The 12,727-nt window shown below is 48.7% G+C and overlaps 1 long non-coding RNA gene across 2 annotated transcripts in view; it reads left to right on the top strand.

The window, feature by feature from the left end:
* The window catches only part of LOC116952087 (uncharacterized), a 49,583-nt gene extending 41,250 nt beyond the window's left edge, over positions 1-8,333 (top strand). For both annotated transcript variants that reach the window (XR_004404384.2, XR_004404383.2), the window contains exons 2-3: positions 6,090-6,329; positions 7,207-8,333. This is a non-coding gene — a long non-coding RNA (uncharacterized LOC116952087). The remainder of the gene's footprint in view (positions 1-6,089; positions 6,330-7,206) is intronic.
* Positions 8,334-12,727: the final 4,394 nt, after the last annotated feature.

Raw genomic sequence — 12,727 nt, 5'->3', positions numbered from 1 at the left:
GTGAGAATTAAACTCTGGTCACCAACTTTGCCGAGCGATGCATCAGCCACTGCGCCACCGCTCCACCGCTCCACGCGCACAAAGACAAAGATCCCCCTGTTAAGCCCAACATAGGCTGCTGGGGCAAGTGCAATTGGCGAGCACCTATCAAGTCTTGCACATTGTTGTTGACGGGAGGTGATGGACTCTACTACGCTTGAACATAGAGCCCAGGACCGTGAGCCTTGGTCGGGAATCGAACTGAGGTTTGCCGGGTTCATGGAGCACCGTGATGACCACTGCACCACCCCTGCAACCTTTGCTAAGAAAACAGGTGGGGTTTCCATGAGCATCGTCATCATTCGTCATCATCATCATCAACAAAGTAATGATTTATCCACTGTCGGATGACGGCCTTCCCAAGCCGTTGCCATCTCTTGTAGCCTCGCGACGCGATCCTCAATCCAGTTGTTGCACACGACGCTGACTTCCTTGCGATGCACGTCCCGGTCAGGGGAGAGCGCTACGGTTAAAACGACGGTGATTTAGGTAACAAAAAAAAAAGATCGTCGCCGATTCAAACTCAGCTACGAACTCAAGATTCGAGCATTAGGGTTGCCACCTGTGCAGGTGTGCCACGGAACAGTCTGGGTGTTGGCATCTTGCTTCGGGTGGCAGAGCAGGAGTTGATATGTTGCTAGACCTCGTATCGATGTTGCTGCGTGGAACTTCACAGCAGAGCTATTGCAGCACAGTGTTGATGATGAGCCTCGTGCTCACTGAACGGTGTGTCCCGGTGTGGTCTACAGTGGAAAGGGTGGCAAAGCTACCACCAACATCGCTCACCCACTCATCCACTCACTCACTCACTCTCTCATCCACTCACTCATCCAGTCACTCAGTCACTCATCCACTCACCATCTCACTCATCCACTTACTCCTTTGCCAAGTCACTCAATAACTCACCCACGCACTGACTCGCACACCCATGATGGTTGCTACCTGTCCAGGTATGACAGGGCAGGTAGTCCTGGAATTGGCGTCTGTGTTCGGGTGGCAGCAGGAATTGATTTCTGACCGAGATCCGTTACCGGTGTTGCTGCATTTTCAACTTAATTGCAGGAATACCGTAACGCAGTTTCGATAATAGACCTCGGCTGGCTGACTGAGACGCATGTGTAGTTTGCTGCTGCGGGTGGGGGGCGAGGGGGAGGAGAGAGGAGGTGGCAGCCCTATGGAGCATTGTGGGTAAAATGCTAAATGTAATCTTGAGTTTTGGTGCCGAACTAATGTCACGGTTTTTTTTGTTGTTGTAACGCGTTTGAAGGTTTAGGAATGGTCACCCACGATTTGCGCGATCGTCAAAGTGGGGTTTGTACAATCGCCCCCCCCCCGCCAACCCACCCCCCCCGCCCCCCCCCACAGCAAGGCCTAATCCTGAGACATCCAATTCCACTCAGAAATCTTTCGCGAAATTAAAGTGGCGCGGCAAACATTAGAGGGAAGGCAAATGTAACGATGGAGGAATTAAGAAAGCTTATATATTTTTTGGTAAAATAGGATTTACTATTGCATGCCTGATTATTTAATATTTAATGGATATATATCCAAAAAAACCTCTGGTTGTTAATCTCTTTACGTGAAATGTGTCTTTGTCCGGCAAAGGCTATAAATCTATTATTTAATTTCGTATCAAGGGTGTTGTATGCTTTGCAGCGGAGTGTGTGTGTGCTTGTGTGTGTGTGTGAGCGTGGGGAACGGTGGTGTAGTGGTTAGCGCGCTGCGCTACAAACCCGGCGACCTGAGTTAGATTTCCACTCACGGCCAACACCAGTGACGACTATTTAAACCGGTCATGGGCCTCCCCTAGGTCGACTCAGCCTCCAATGAGTAACCGATATGGTGTGTAAACATCGCCACTGGGGAGGCAAAGGTGGCCGGGCGAGGTTTTGTTCCACCCACCCCCTCGTGTGCCGTGCCGACCTTCATAGGTGCTACTCGCTAACAGCACCTGCCCCAAAAGTATGTTAAGACTATATGGGGGATCTTTGTCTTTTTGTAAGCGTGAGCGGCTGTGTGGAGTAGGGTGGTTAATATATCGTTAACACACACAACAAAGGCATAGACAAAGATCCCCCTATAGCCTTAACAGACTGTTGGGGCAAGTGCTGTTAGTGAGCACCTTTGAAGGCCGGCACCACACACGAGGGGGTGGGTGGCCAGCGCCACGCCCGACCACCTTTGTCTCCCTAGCGGTGATTTTTACACACCGCACCGGGTACTCATTTGAGGAGGGCCGGATCAGATAATCGTCGCTGGCGTTGTCCGTGAGCGGGAATCGAACTCGGGTCACCTCGGGTTCGTAGGGCAACACGCTAACCGCTGCACCGCCAATCACCACACACGGGGCACGCGCGTCAAACTGAAAAAAAAATACAACAAAATCTTGAAAACTCAAGTTGTCAGGCCTGCCTTGTAGAAACACACGAGATGCCATGCACCCAATCGCCGCGTGGCTTTCATCTCGTGGGGAAGAGGGGGGGAGGACCTGTCGAGATGTTGACTACCTTGATGGTATACAGGAGGTCGTGGGTTCGATCCGGACCCTGACGCCTGTTCTATATTTTTAATGTTTGCGCGTTCTCTCTCTCTCCCTGGTCGCGCGGATTTTTTCTCCGGGCCCGCCGGGTTTTTCCCGTCCACATTTAAAAGCAACGTCTCGCGTTTTTGGGGTGATTTGGCTGCTGCGAATATCCACGTGCTAATTGGCCACTTCGTTGGGCTATCATTTGTGATAGCCTGGTCGATTATGAAAAAGAGCTATATCGCTCAGTGGTGCCTTACCTGGTAAAATAAAAAAAATAGTGAATAGTGTAAAAATAAAATTTGATTTAAAGCTTTCGTGACTGCAGGGATTCATATTCTTGGTTCTTTCGGTAAAGTCACGTAGAAGGGAAACAATAAAATAATACAAAAGATATTTTATTATATTTTTTATTATAATAAAAATATATATATATTTATTTTATTGTTCCCCTTCTACGTGACTTTACCGAAAGACCCAAGATATAGTGTAAAAATAGTTGATACTTTTTTCATTTACTATTGATTATACTTTTCAGCTTTTTCAACAGTTCCTCTCTCCTCCTCTCTCTTCTCTCATCTCTCTCTGTCTCTACAACACAGTCACAAAACAACAACAACAACCACCACCACCACTACCACTACCAAACACCCTTACCACCCCAACCACCGCCACCACCACCAGCACCACCACCACCACTACCACCACCAAACCCCCTTACCACCCCAACCACCGTCACCACCACCACCAAACCCCATTACCGCCCCAATCACCGCCACCACCACTACCACCACCAAACCCCCTTACCACCCCAACCACCACCACCTCCACCAGCACCACCACCACCACCAGCACCACCACCACCACTATCACCACCAAACTTCCTTACCACCCCAACCACCACCACCACCAGCACCACCACCACCACTACCACCACCAAACCTCCTTACCACCCCAACCACCACCACCTCGACCAGCAGCACCACCACCACCGCCACCACCACCACTACCACCATTAAACCTCCTTACCACCCCAACCACCACCACCACTACCACCACCAAACCCCCTTACCACCACAATCACCGCCACCACCAAACTCCCTTACCACCACAATCACCGCCACCAGCACCACCAGTAGTAGCACGGTATCTCTTGAACGTGATTCTTAGCACGTTCTACCCTTGAGACGAATGTTATTTTTGGGGTCCGTCACACACGCACACACAACAGATGCCTTGTCCCTCGCCTCTCTGCGCCCTCGCTCGGCTCAGCACCCCCCCCCCCCCTCTCTCGCTTCTTCCCCCCTTTATAAATAAAGTTTAAAGTTGTTCTTATGAAAACGAGGCCGGGGCCTTTCTCTTAATGGTTGGCGACCCCTTGAACCCCCCCCCCCCCTCGATGCCAGAGCTCATTTCTCAGCAGAGAACGCTGCCCCAAAACGTGGTAACGATGCCTTCACTAAGGCGTGTAATTAAATTCACGCCTTTAAACCAACCCCCCCCCCCCCACCCCTGACTATTATAGCATATTTTAACTTTTTAAAAGAAGGAGGATATTAAACATGTCACGGACAAACACCACCGTGACGAGCGATGTCAATGAATTATAGCTAGCGGCACGATGACACAACGACAACAACAACAATTTGTGAGAGTAAATGGAGAGAGGCAAAGTTCGATGTGTGTGTTTGTACATGTAGTGAGAAAAGGAGAGACTGGATGAGGATTTGACTGGGGACGCTATGGACACTTCGAGATTATGGGGAAGACGGCGAATTAAGTGTCTCCACGAATGGGACGAGAATCTGATGATGATGATGATGATGCCCACAGTTGTTGAGTTAAAGATCGCGGAGAGAGCTCAGTGGAAGGAATGTCATGGTAGAACCACGTCTTTGAGAAAGGACGCGACTCACAGAGAGAGAGAGATACTAACATTGGCCATAGACTAACATTGCCCATAGACTAACATTGCCCTTAGACTAACATTGCCCTTAGACTGACATTGTCCATAGACTAACATTGCCCTTTGACTAACATTGACCATACACTAACATTGCCCATAGATTAGCATTGCCCATTTACTAACATTGCCCATAGATTAACATTGCCCATAGACCAACATTGCCTATAGACTAACATTGTCCATATACTAACATTGCCCATAGACTAACATTGCCCATAGACCAACATTGCCCATAGACTAACATTGCCCATAGACTAACATAGCCCATTGACTAACATTGCCCATAGACTAACATCGCCCATGGACTAACATTGCTCACAGAGTAACCAGTCCTTAAGTAGCTACCACGGAGAGAGCGAATTGGAAGGAAATCCACGATCACCGACGTCTTTGAGAAAGGATGTGGCTCGCAGAGATTGCTTAGACTTAGAGCGTTCTCTCTCCCTTTCTGTCAGATTGTATTGATTTATAATGCAGAAGTTTTGCATTGCTGGGGGGTTGCTTTGACTCTACTTTTAAACCACATTGAACAAAATTTGAATAAAAGAAACCCGCATCCTGAATACGATCACTTTGTCACACTCATCAGTTGCGCAGGGCCACAATCGCATAGCTGCCGTGGCTTGCCTTAGATGAGGGCTGGGAAACCTTTTTTTTCTGCCAAGGGCCATTTGGATATTTTATAACATCATTCGCGGGCCATACAAAATTATCAACTTAAAAATTAGCCTGTTCTATTTGGTCAAACATTTAATTAACTCGCCCCTAGTGCGATGGCTGGAACTGCTTCTTGTTGGCGAGGTGTGTGATGATGTTAGCTGGTATTGATGATGTTAGCTGGTATTGATGATGTTAGCTGGTATTGATGATGTTAGCTGGTATTGACGATGTTGCTACTCGCAACTGCTTTTCCAGGTTTGCTCCTAGATTTATTGAATTTTGAGTCCCGCCTGCGGTTGTCTTGGCAGGGCCAGAGACTAAATGATTTCGCGGGCCTCATACGGCCCGCGGGCCGGACATTCCCCACCCCTGTCTTAGATTCTCCATTCATGAAGGAGCCGTGTGCATCGGCCCGTGTGTGATGTTCTGATGCGGTTGAACTAATGACATACATTTTTATTTTATTTTACCAAAGTAGAACCCACTGCGCGATCTAGCTTTTTTTTTTTCAGAAGCGACCTAGCCACAAATGATAGCTTAACGAAGTGGCTGATCACGTGTAAATATATAACAGCCAAATACTCTAAACGCGTGTTGATTCTAAAACCGAAAGACCCGGAGGGAAAAAATCCACGCGACCACGGGGGGAGAGAGAGAGAGACACCGCAAACTCCAAATACACATAGCAGGCGACAGAGTCGGGATCGAACCCACGACCTCCTGAATACCAGGCGAGGGAGTTAACATCTCGCCACTGCGGTTGATGGTTCCACAAGCAGTGTCTTCAAGGCCGAGGAGGAGGAATGTCAAAGCTCGGAGTAGGTGGCGCGATGATGTTTCGGTATCGAATGAAGAGGTGTTAACTCCGAACGTCCACGTTGTTCCACTCTGTTTTCACAGTAGTAGCAGCAGCAGCGTTCTTCTGTATCTTGACGACATTCTGGCCTGGGATGGTGACAGCAGCAGCAGCAGCGTTCTTCTGTATCTTGACGACATTCTGGCCTGGGATGGTGACAGCAGCAGCAGCAGCGATCCCAGAGGGGAGATCGAGACTCGAGGTGGGGGCGAAGTTCTTCGGCAGGTTCGAGCCTGCTCGGCTGCCCAGATTTGGCGCGTCGGGGACTCTTTGATCGGTGCACGGTGAGTTTCACCATCGCGGGGATTTCGAACGTGACGAATTGAGTTCGACCACGGAATGCCGATGATGTTCTCGTCACAGTTTGTCTTCCTCCTCTCCCCCCTCCCCCAAGCCACGCACCACCGATTCGCACGGTTGACTGTGTACGGTGCAAAAGAAGTTCAACGTACGTCCGTCCGTTTCTGTCGCAAGCGCTCGCAATCATAGATGATAATTCCAGCTATTGTGTGTGAGTGTTAGAAAGAGAGAGAGAGAGACAGCGGGAGATGGACATTCGCCTGGCAAAACAAACAAATAATGCACCATCCTTCCCGTTATATCTGTCCCTCCACAGACAAAAAGAAATAAGAGTGTGTTTTGTTTGTTATTGTTTCACACATCCCGTCAGCCACACGGCTCCCTTCTTGGAGGGGAGGGGGTCGGCTGGGGGAGGAGTGTCCCTTATATTCAGCAGTTTTGTGTTCCGACAAGATCACGTTTTTTTTTTAATCGCTTGGGTTGAATGGTTTGTTTCAGATTTTATCGCTAGGGGGTGCTATAGACTTTGGAATGATCCATAATAATGTGTGACTGCCTGTGTTGTCGAGCAGCAGTGACCATGATCATAATCCATAATAAAGGTTTTTGAGTGACAGTTTTTTTTCTAATTCGGTATAACCCCCCCCCCCTCCCCCAATATTTCAAGACCCACTTTGCACAGTGGTGAACACAAGACGGTGGATCCTTAATAAACAGCGGTGTCACGAAGCGGTGGTCCTTGATGAGCCGCATGCTGCTCCAGAGCCGCGGATTGCCGACCCCTGCCAGAGACTTTCACTGCGAGAACCACGTGGCAAATCTCACCACGGCCTCTGCTTTTACCTTTCCCTTTGCTCACAGGGACAATGTCTGCACGGCGTGGATACCGTGCAGGCGAGACCGCGCGTGGTTATGCAGGCCCTGCTGCGTTAGAGATGGACATTCTACATTCCTATGGCGCGGGCGAGTCTGTCCCAAGCGGTACATCCACTGTTGAAGTATTCACAAAGTGGTTATTTGGTTTGATCGACTCCGCAGGGATCATGTGGTGAGTCGACCCCCTCTGCCCACTCCCTCACCCCCTCCCCCGTCCGATTGCGAGCCACTCTCTCCCGCTGAGCCACATGGCTTGTTATATATTTATAAATGCGTATATTAACATATAAACACTTAATAATAACTTGCAGCTTGCCGTCAATCCAAAGATGTCATAAATATATATAACACTCCTCTACAATGTCGTGTCCGCCATGGGGGTATGGTTGACCATACTTCACCACTCTGGTCAGCGTGGGTTGATGAAGGAAGGGAGCTAAGGGTAGGCGCCCAGGACAGGTTCAGATTTGACTCGCCACTGATGACCTGGAAATCAAATTAAGTATTCCGTTTGAAATCATCATCGGTCAAACATCGCAATAATACAGCTCGCTCCTTAAAAACTAAATCGTAACACTTAGTAAAGCTTTCCTGGATTTTTTTTTTCATTATTGACATTATCACTCGCTTTCTGACACAGAGGTTTGCGGTTCAATTCCCGTGGCTAACCTTGGCTAATGCTGCGGTGTAAGAGCAAAAGATATCCCCAGAATGCAATGTGCCAGTAACATTTAAACATTTGCTTTCAACTTTAATGAGCTAATATAGTTCGTAATACCTTGTGATTATTTGCGTAGGCCTGTCTGTTGCTCAGTCGCTATCATTCTGGAACTATGCATATGCCAAATTAAAAATTTGGTCATCAAATAAAAAATATATAATTCTCACGAAGCACCATTGTATGAACAAGTGCGATCTCTATCTCTCTTTTGGCCTCTTTATGGATGTGCTGTGAAAAAAGGCAAGTGCCCAAAACGTCGCCTAATTATGTCATATTTTCTTTGAAGGCCACACAGACACAGAGTGTTATGGACGAATGCGGGTGTTTGTTGTTGTTACATTTTCAGTGCTGTTGCTGCTGGCGGCAAATAAAAGTTGTTTAAAAGTTAAAAGTCTCTCTCTCTCTCTCTCTTGCAAGGCGCACTCGCGATCTTCAGGTGAACGTTAGTCGGTTGCTTGCCCTGCACCATCCATCTCCATCCACGCATCGTCGAAGCGATATTGTAAATTGTCATTTCGTGTCACCATCTCTCTGGGGCCTCCTCTACGGCGGTCGGACATAACCCGGAGCGTGTCCATCGTGAACTAAAATATCCACGCAGACAGTGTACCCAACGCCTTGTACGCACGAGAGAATGTTTATATGTTGCACGTGTGTATGCACGTTGAACCTCTTTCGCACCGTACGTAGCCAACGGTGCTAATTGGAGGTGTGAGGGAAGGACAACAAACTAAACACAACAAAGCAGTTCTAAAGAAATGAGTTTTCAATCTACATTTAAAAGTTCCCAGTGGCTTCCTAATATCGGAAGGAAGAGCGTTCCAGACGGCTGCAACATCAACATCACCACCATCACCGCCATCATCATGTATGTATGTAGAACTTCTCTCGCAACGTACGTAGCCAACCGTGCTAATCGGAGGTGCGGGGGAAGTATAATAAACTAAACTCAAAAAAGCATTTCTAACGAAATGAGTTTTTAATCTACATTTAAAAGTGGACAGCTCCCCGTGTCTTCCTAATATGGGAAGAAAGAGCGTTCCAGACGGCCGCAGAAGCGCATCCGAAAGCGTGCGATGCGGTGACTTTTTTTTGCATGAATACCCATGCTTATGGTGTCGTGTCGTGTTGTATTATTGGATAGCAATCGTATAACGATACTTTCATTTTGTATAGCGTCATTCATGCCAATAGCATCCTTCAACGCTGCACATTAATTATATATAAGGACCAAATCCCATATACGCGGTTGTCTACACTCGACGCGAAAGACGTCCAACACACACACAGCAAACGGACAACCCTGCTACGATAAAGCACAAACACGAATGCATAAATGGCACGGATAAAAACATATATTAATTATAATGATATAACAATAGTCTATATGGGCGCCACGGTAGCGAGATGTTAACTACCTCGCCTGGTTACAGTATACAGGAGGTCGTGGGGTTCGCTCCTGACGCCTGCTGTATATTTGGAGTTTGCGGCGTCTCTCTCACCACGTTGTCTCTCTCACCACGTGGTCTCTCTCTCTCACCACGTGGTCTCTCTCACCACGTGGTCGCGTCGAGTTTTCTCCGGGGCTTCTGGTTTACCCCTCCACATTTAGAATCAACATCACGCGTTTAGAGTATTTGGCTGCGATACATTTGCACGTGACGATGATGATAAGCCCACTTCGTTGAGCTATCATTTGCTGGTAGCCAGGTCGCTTCTGGAAAAAAAAGCTACGTAGCTCAGCGGTCATTCCCTGGTAAAGTATTGTTTTGAATAGTTTATATATAGCGGTGAGCACATGGAACGGGCCTGGTGGCTCAGTGGTAGAGCAAGGGGCTCGCACTGGCAAGGCTGCGAGCCTACGAGTTCACATCCGCGTTGCGGAGTAGACTCGACCCATCGTCCTTCCGCGGTCGATAAAAAAAAACGAGTACCACTTTTGTGCGGAAGTCAACAATAGCGGTTGTCCTTTGGATATACTCGCCCCCGCTACAGGAATGCGGAATTTCCACCGCTGGCTCAGTAACGCAGCAAAGGGGGGGATAAACATGACATGTTTCAACGACAATGTGAGCAGAAGTGCACGTTGGTTCGGCCACTGAAGTGCGAACCTGGAAATCTGAGTTCCATTTTCGACCACAGGCGAATATCAGTCGGAACTATTCCAGCCCTTCGCCCCTACCCCATACCTACCCCTCTTTCACTTACCAAAAAGTATGGTCAAAACCCCCCATGATATTGGCGTAGAAAGCCAACAGGCTGTTGGACCAAAAAATACGTTATGTTTGTGTTAAAACACTCAGTGCAGTGGTTCTTAACCTGTGGTGCCAGATGCCGTTTCTGGGGGTGCGAGACTACGCCAGTAGTACAACAGCTTTGTTTCATCAACATTGAACATGTTTAACGATTGAGAAACAAATGGGGTACAAGGCTGCAGTAAATGTTAAGGACCACTGCGTTAATGGGAGCTGACCAAACGGCGTAAGATAGGACCCCAGAACTTGGGCAACTGTCATCGCCACTTCCGGCGGTGCTTCGCCGCTTACCTGACGCCTTCCGGCGCGAGGGACGTCATGCGGCGTCACAACCCTGCGATTGGATATTGCAGTTTGCGAGATGTAATTAAACAAATGTCTATTATTCAATTTTCAATCGTGTTTTTTTGTTGTTGTTGTTGATGAACGGATAGCTCAATTGCACCAAAGACGATGATCCACCGTGTAGCCTGTAACAGACTGTAGGGGCAAGTGCTGTTAGCGAGTAGCACCTATGAAGGCCAGCACCACGTCCAACCGCCTTTGTCTTCCCAGTGGCGATCTTTACACACCGCACCAGGTACTTATTTTGAGGCTGAGTCCACCTGGGGGATGCCCCGTGTTCAAATAATGTTCACTGGTGTTGGCCGTGAGCAGGAATCGAACTCAGGTGCCCGGGTTCGGAGCGCAGCGCGCTAACCCCTACACTACCGCTCCCCACACGCAGTACACACGCAGTACACACATGCAGTACACACACACATGCACAGTACACACGCGCAGCATACACACACGTGCAATGCTGCCTATGCGTGTGGAGAGGCTTGGCAATAGTGGTGCGGGGGGTGTGGTGGGAGTAGGGGGGGGGCTAAACGATGAGCACGGTGCGTTGGTTATAATCCATCGGAGGGGGGGGGGAGAGGGGGCAGGCGGGGGGGTTAGAAAACAAAGCCGAATTTCAGCATCCGCTTCTGGGATGGGCGGATTACTGTGAGCGCGACGATGGGGAATTGATGGACGCTGTCCCTGGTGCTGATTGTCGCTGGCGGCTGGGGACTGGCGCGCGCGCGCGTGCGTGAATGTGCACGCACGCGCGCGAGTGGCGCTGGCTAATGGCTTAATCTGTGCATTAGCAAACGGAGCGCAAATATATATTTATATATGTGTGTGTATATATAAAATCACGATCGCCTCCTGTGTGCGCGCGCTCTGTCTCTCTCTCTCTCGCCCTCTCGCTTTCCCTCGGCTCGATTCGATTTCTCCTAAATGTGTCCGTAAATAGTTTGGACGGCAACGTGAGGTGGAATGAGCCACGCGTCTGCGTGTGTGGGTGTCTGGGGAGCGGTGGGTGTAGTGGTTAGCACACTGCCCTAGGAACTCGCTGACCCCCCGAGATCGATTTCCGCTCGTGACGAATATTGGTGGTGAATATTTGAAGCAGTCCCTGGTACCTCCCCTCGGTCGATTCAGATTTAAATGAGTAACTGATGCAGTGTCTACAAACATCTGTACTTGGGAGACAAAGGCGGCCGGGCGTGGCTCTGGCCACACCTTCCCCATGTGTGCTGTGTCGGCTTTCATAGTTTTTCGTTAACAGCACTTGCCCCAAATGTCTGTTAAGGCTATACGGGAGGGGGGAACTTTGTCTTTGTGGGAGGATTGTGGCGCCGTGATTAGATACCCGAGTTCGCTTCCTGGCCATGGATAACATCGTTGGTCGTGGGTGTCAAGTAGGTTGCCTCGGCCCTAAATGACTGCGGTGTGTGAAAATCTGTACCACGCCACTCCCCACCATGGGATACCTCGGCCTGAATAGGTGCTCGCTAATAGCACTTGCCATAGCACTCTGTTAAGGGTATACGGTTGGATAATCTCTATTTTTGTATTTGGGTGCGTGCATCTTGTGATGTTCACCATTAATGAATGAATGCGTATGCAAATAAAATACTTTTAAACAAAAGCTTTAAATATAAAATAACGAAAGGACACAATTACCTCACCCTTTCAGAAAAAAGTAAATTAATAATCATCATAGACTGGATTTAAAAAACACACACGCACACGTATAAATATAAATCTCCATTTGCCAATGTTCACAATGCATCAAGTGCCATTTAGCTAATTGGGCAGAAAGGCTCCCAGCAGACTGGTTTGGCCAGCTTGTTATTTCATAATTTTTTTTCTTCCGGTTAAACGAAGGGTGGGATTTTTTTGAGGGTGTACTTTCGACTGAGCCTCACTCATCCACCCCCCTCCCACTCCCCTCGGGTCCCCCCTGAATCACGCGAGCGTACGCATGTGTTACCCCCCCCTCCCCCTCCCCCACGTGTGCTTAAACTCGCATTAATAAAATATCCCCGAAAGTGTTTCCCAGAAATGAGCGCTACACGTGTTCGTCCGCGACTACTCGCGGTGGTTCGCGTCTTGGGTGGAGAGATCCCCATCACTTTCATTTTGTTTTTAAATCATCAGTAGCAGCATCACCTTGGTCAATCGACCGCCGGTTTTAGCGATCACAATAATTACAATG

The sequence above is a fragment of the Petromyzon marinus genome, chromosome 45, assembly GCF_048934315.1.
Source record: "Petromyzon marinus isolate PM22_M1 ecotype Great Lakes invasive population chromosome 45, UKy_Petmar_22M1.pri1.0, whole genome shotgun sequence".
NCBI classification, from domain to species: Eukaryota; Metazoa; Chordata; class Hyperoartia; order Petromyzontiformes; family Petromyzontidae; genus Petromyzon; species Petromyzon marinus.
Note: the sequence above shows the minus strand (reverse complement) of the source record. Positions and strands in the feature narration are given on the sequence as shown.